This window comes from Sorex fumeus, unplaced genomic scaffold, assembly GCF_029834395.1.
Source record: "Sorex fumeus unplaced genomic scaffold, SorFum_2.1 ptg000037l, whole genome shotgun sequence".
In the NCBI taxonomy this organism is placed as follows: Eukaryota; Metazoa; Chordata; class Mammalia; order Eulipotyphla; family Soricidae; genus Sorex; species Sorex fumeus.
Genome location: NW_026606094.1, coordinates 66,955,498 through 66,961,497, shown reverse-complemented (window position 1 = coordinate 66,961,497; position 6,000 = coordinate 66,955,498).

The following is a 6,000-nucleotide window of genomic DNA, read 5'->3' as shown; positions in this document are numbered from 1 at the left end:
TAGCACAGTGGGTAGGGTATTTGCGTTGCATGCGACCAACCCGGGTTCAAGTCCCAGCATCCCATATGGTCCCCTGAGCACAGTCAAGAGTAATTCCTGAGTTCAAAGCCAGGAGTAACCACTATGCACCTCCAGGTATGACCCAAAAACAAGAAAAAAAAAAGAGAGAGATGATGATGATGATGATGATGATGATGATGATGATAATGATGATGATGATCATTATAAGGATGCCTTCCATGTTTTAGGGTAGAATTCTCAAAGCAGGGGCTGGAGAGATAGCACAGCAGGTAGGGGTGTTTGCCTTACACGCGGCCAACCCGGGTTCAATTCCCAGCATCCCATATGGTCCCCTGAGCACCGCCAGGAGTAATTCCTGAGTGCATGAGCCAGGAGTAACCCCTGTGAAATGGCAGGTGTGACCCAAAAACCAAAAAAAAAAAAAAAAAGAATTCTCAATGCAAAATGAAATAGAAAATCAAGTTACTGAATGCACACACACCTAACAAAAAATTTAGTTTTTCTGCTCAGGTTGGCATTATAAAGAGACTACTTGCTTATTTTTAAAATAAGGAAAGCAAGTCTGGACCAAGAGAAAGAGAAAAAAAATCCCAGAAAAGGTCTTGGTTTCTATTACTGATATTTATTTTAAAACTATGCATTATTTTAACAAAACATCTGGTCTTTGTCCCTCATGTAGAGAATTTTGGGTTTCCTTGACAGTTTGGCAAGAGGTAACAAAACTCCCTGCCAGGCCAGTAAAAATCACACATTTTTTCCTGCATGGAAAGAAAATGCCAATAAAAATGAAACATTAAAGACTATAAAAGCTCGAATTCGAAAGCTGTGTTGTAGAAACGCTGCTTCCTACTCAGCCTTGCACAATTATTTTAAGTAAATATTTAAAACATTGCCACTACATATCATGTGAAAGATCTAATACCGGTATTGAAAATACGTTCATTATATGATTGTAACATATGTCTTTTAGATTCAGGAACACTGTCAGTTCATCAACCTTCCAGAATAAATCAAGTGATTTAATTTTTATAAATATTTAATGGTTATTCTTATATTGTACAAATTGATTCTTTAAGTTATTTCAACTAGAATTGAATTCCAGCTACTGAATCTTCGTGAAAAAAAATCATCTTTGTTTCGTGTTCACATCAGTACCTTCCAAGGTCCTGACAATGTAATCTGTCATAGAAAAAAGCAGAGAAGTAAATACAATCCTGCAATCAAAATATGACAGGCTCATTATAACAAGCTACTCATAAATCTTGAAATAAAGGCATCATCACCACATCTTTAAAATAATAATCGCAGATAATTTGCATAGAAAGGTTTTATTTGGAACCAGGGCAGGTATTTCTTTCTCTTTGAACACATAATGCTGAAATAAATTATATTCTCAGCCCACTTCCCACCTCAAAAAACCTGACATTTGTGAACAAATGGTTCCAAAATACATTGCAATGAAAACAAGAGTAAACTGTCCATAAATTTTTCTGCAGAGCACAACAGTTAGACTATGCTTCACTGAAAGGAAAGTAAAAAAAAAACTTATAAAGGGCAAGCGATTAGGAATTAAGTATTGGATGGTAGGTGAAGAGAAGGCTCTAGAATGTGTAGCCACTGGGTGATGAAATTAATTATTCCTTGGAAGACCTCATCATGCCTCGAGAGAAGTTAATAGGTGGAGTGACAGGTCACTCTCCATAATACATAGAATAAAGACTATGTTGATTAAATTGAAAAAAAATAAAAAATAAAAACCAGACCAGAGCACAATTTTAACCTCTTATTTCAGACATTTTACCTGATACTGATACCTCTGGTCAACTTATTAGTTGAACCAGTGTCCGATGAAGTACTAACCCCAACTCCAGTCAGCTAAATTCCTGAGGGGTGGCAATGTTTTGCCTCCCATCTGTTACTGACTTCCAGGGGGTCATGTGCATTTAGTGTGCATGAGAAAGGAATAGTAATCAAAATAGCCTATACACAGGCTATGCCATCTGCCTGACAAGAGACCCCCAGGGCCTCATCAGACCATCCTTCTGGTATACCCTTCCCAACGTATGGACCATTGAAAAGGCAAGAACATCCAAGTAGATTAAACTTAACCAAGCTGCAGTGACATGCTAACAGAATAACTCCAAACTCACATTCATTCCACTTGAACTTGACTGTCTGGATCTGGGTCTTTTTAGGGGGTTATTGTCCTGTGGACAAAGAATTTCAGAGGATCAAGGAAAAGGTATAGGTGTGGGAAAATGATGAGAAAAATGGAGAGACGTGAGTAGACATCCACAGCCAAGCCCAGCAAGCTATCTGTGATGTAATCAATATGCCAAACACAGTAACAAGTGTCATAATGGAGACTTTACTGGGCCCGCTAGAGCAAAATCGATGAACAACAGAAGGACAGTGACAGTGACAGTGAGTAGACATCAGAATTATTAGAATTAAAGAAGCCTGGTGTGACTGAGCAGGCTGACGTAGTGAGTGCATGTTCAGACAGCTTGGGTTAAATCCAAGCCCTGCCCCTGATAGGGAGTGTAACTTAATCCTTTTGCACCTCTGTTTTCCTTCCTGTTGAATAGGAACAATAGCAGTCCCTGCTCATGGGATTGTTATTAAGACTAGAGAGAGAGTACAGTCTTGCCTTGTGTGCATTTAACCCTGGTTTGATCCAGGTACCACATATGGTTTCTTGAGTATTTCTGGGAGTGATTCCTGAGCACAGAGTCAGGAAGTAAGCCCTGACCACAGTCTGGTGTGACCCCAAAACTAAATAAACAAACAAATAAATTTTTTAAATGATGAATTTAATTCCCTAGGTCCTTATACCTGGGCTGGAGTGATAGCACAGCAGTAAGGCATTTGCCTTGCACGCAGCCAATATGACCGACCCGAGTTCGATTCCTCCGCCCCTCTTGGAGAGCCCGGCAAGCTACCGAGAGTATCTCACCCGCACGGTAGAGCCTGGCAAGCTGCCCATGATGTATTCGATATGCCTAACACAGTAACAACAAAGTCTCCAATGGAGACGTTACTGGGCCTGCTCAAGCAAATCGATGAACAACGGGAGGACCGTGATCATGGTGATGAGGTACTTATACCTATCCCTGACAAGGGCTCAAAAAATATTGGCCATTATTATTAGAATATGATGGTGGAAAACTAGAAACATAATTATTTACAACAGATTAGGGAAGGGACAGTGGGAGAAAAGTGTACAAAATTTTCAAGGATGTCACAAAGGATTCTGGCTCAGAAAAATAGTGATTGGGAGTAACTGTGCCAGTTATTTGCTTACTATTTCTCAGTTCCAAATCCTTCACTGCAAGTTCCGTGAGAATATAGATAGACCCACTGAGCTTCTCCCTTGCAGCTGGCACAATTTTCTGCTGTGTCAGTAGAAGACACTTGAATAGGACTGCCAGAGGAAAGAACTTCTGTTCCTGGCCCCCATGTGCTTCTGTTTGCTTCTCTATGGCTGCCAGCACCCCCAATAATGTTCTCCTGCATTGAGTTTCAGTGGCAGATTTCCCATATCAAAGATATCCATGTACCCATAAGTTGCTTGCTCATCTCAGTCCATCTGCATCCCTGAAGGATATATATCCCGCTTACCAAAACAGAAAGACTCTGATACAGCAAACTCCTGTACAGCAAACAGCCATCTGCACCTTCTCCAATACAGTCTGAAATCCAACCCTTGGCCCTTGTGTAATTTATGATGATAATAAATGATTATGCATATATAATTATATATAACAAATATTATATAATGGTTATAATAAATAATTTGGGGGGATGTTGGGCCACACCCAGTGGTACTTGGGAATTACTCCCAGCTCTGTGCTCAGGGATCACCCCCAGTGGTGTTGCGGGACCATATGCATATGTGATGTTGGAGATGGAACTGGGGCCAGTCGTATGCAAGGCAAGTGTTTCCACCCCTGGACTATCATTAGGACCTATAAAAAAATGCTTTCATCTTTTCTAGTTTAAATTTCTGTGTACTTTCTGTCTCCCTTTTAGACCCTGACCAATACAATACTATGCAGTGAAACAGGAAACTTAAGAGAAAGACATGGTGAGAAGTAAATTCCACAGTTGACCTACTGTGTTCAAGATATCTGTGGAACATTCACAGACTTAGTTCTGGTAGGGAGCTATGTCTCTGGGAAGCTACATTCAGAAGAAGTATCTAATCTGAAAGGATCAGCTCAGAAGTCAGCTGTCTTAGTCAATGAAGCAAGTATGTAAACATCACATGTCAGGGGGATAGATTTGGGGGAGGTTAATGAATTTTTTGTTTGTTTGTTTATTTGTTTGTTTGCTTTTGGTATGTCCTTACATCTCACCCAGATTCCTTAGATGTGCTCTATGGAGGCACATTTCACTAAAAGACACGGTGATTTCATACTGTACATGTTAGGTCATATATCTGTTCATGTTTTCAGTGATAACTGATGATATAGCTGAGGATAGCCAAGCCCTAAATTACCCAATCTAACTCTAATTACACACCAAACTTGGAAACTCTAAAATCATGTGGAGGCAGGGGAATAGTTAGATCAACTACTCCAAATTCTGTGTACAATCAAAAAAGAGCTAACAGATGTGGTAGCCCTGAAAACTGGAGGATGTTAGCACTCAGGGCAACTAGATCCAAACAGACTTTGAAGAAGCCCAGGCTGATGCTTCTGCTTTTTTTCCAGAGTATGAGCTGGGCCCACAAAATGTGCCCCTTGCCTCACCCATTTCTCAAAAGTTTGGATCTACTGACCACAAAAAAAGGAAGTTCCATCAGCAGTTTGCAAAAGAACAATTTAGAAGAGAAATGTATTAAATCCTCAGGGAAATTAAACCCAAATAATCCAATAACAGCCTTACAAAATTAACACTAGACTATGAGTTGAATTAATTGCCTCCTACTGTGGGGATTCTTGGCTACCACGGACTAAAACAAATGAGTCCAATGATGCCCATTGCCCTAAGAGAGGCCAGTGGCAAGTGTGATCTTGAGGTACCCAAAAGTTTACCCACTGTTTTTCAACTTCTTGATTTATTCTGTAGTTCTAATCATAGAGAAAAGTCTTGGCTTTGGCCCAACTCATACCTCAAATATTGCAGGTTGGTGAAAGAGGCTAGAGATGGTATCATTCTTGACACAAAGTTGTGTGACTTAATTTTCTGTGAATTCATCTCTACATTTATAGAAGTAGCTAGAGTGCTGGAAATTAATCAGGGCAAGGTCTTTTCTCTTGGAAAGGGAGGAATGAGCAATACTACTCTACATCCTAATATAGTCTAGACTTTGGGGGAAATTTTGGTACACTGCTCCTAACGAGACTCACTTTCGCTTTTCAGTGCATAAGCATTTATTTGTGTAGTTTCTCTTTTCAAGCCATGATATCAGGAGATGAACTAAATGATACAGGCTGGGAGAACAACCAAACTAATGCGTGCTCTGCCTCACAAAACTGCTGCTGCCTTCCAAAAGGCTTTCTGGAAAGAGGTAGGACTAGACACATCATGCAAATAAAATCCTGGAGCTTTTTAAAGTTTTGCCCAAAAAGGCCCCACAGGACAAACACAAAACCCAGTTGCCTCCAGCCTCTCCTTTGACAGCCAGATTGTCAGACTCAGATTGCAAATTCTTCCCCTCACCCTGCAGGTTACAGTTGATATTTACTTCCGAAGCTTTTAAGTAACCAAATGGCATTTCATAAAAACTTGATTCACAGCATTTTATTTGGAGACGATGTGACTTTTTCCCATCCTTAGTTTTGTTTGCCATTCTGAAGAAGCTGTATCTAACTCTTTTGTGTGAATAAAAAAATGTATGCATAGCTAGCATGTATCGAATAACATTTTCCCTTCTTCCAAGAATTGACGCAAACACTGAAAAAAACAATACTTTTTTGAGCGCAGAGAAATGAAGCTTTCTGTTTGTTTGGAATCTTAATTATTGCAGCCTCA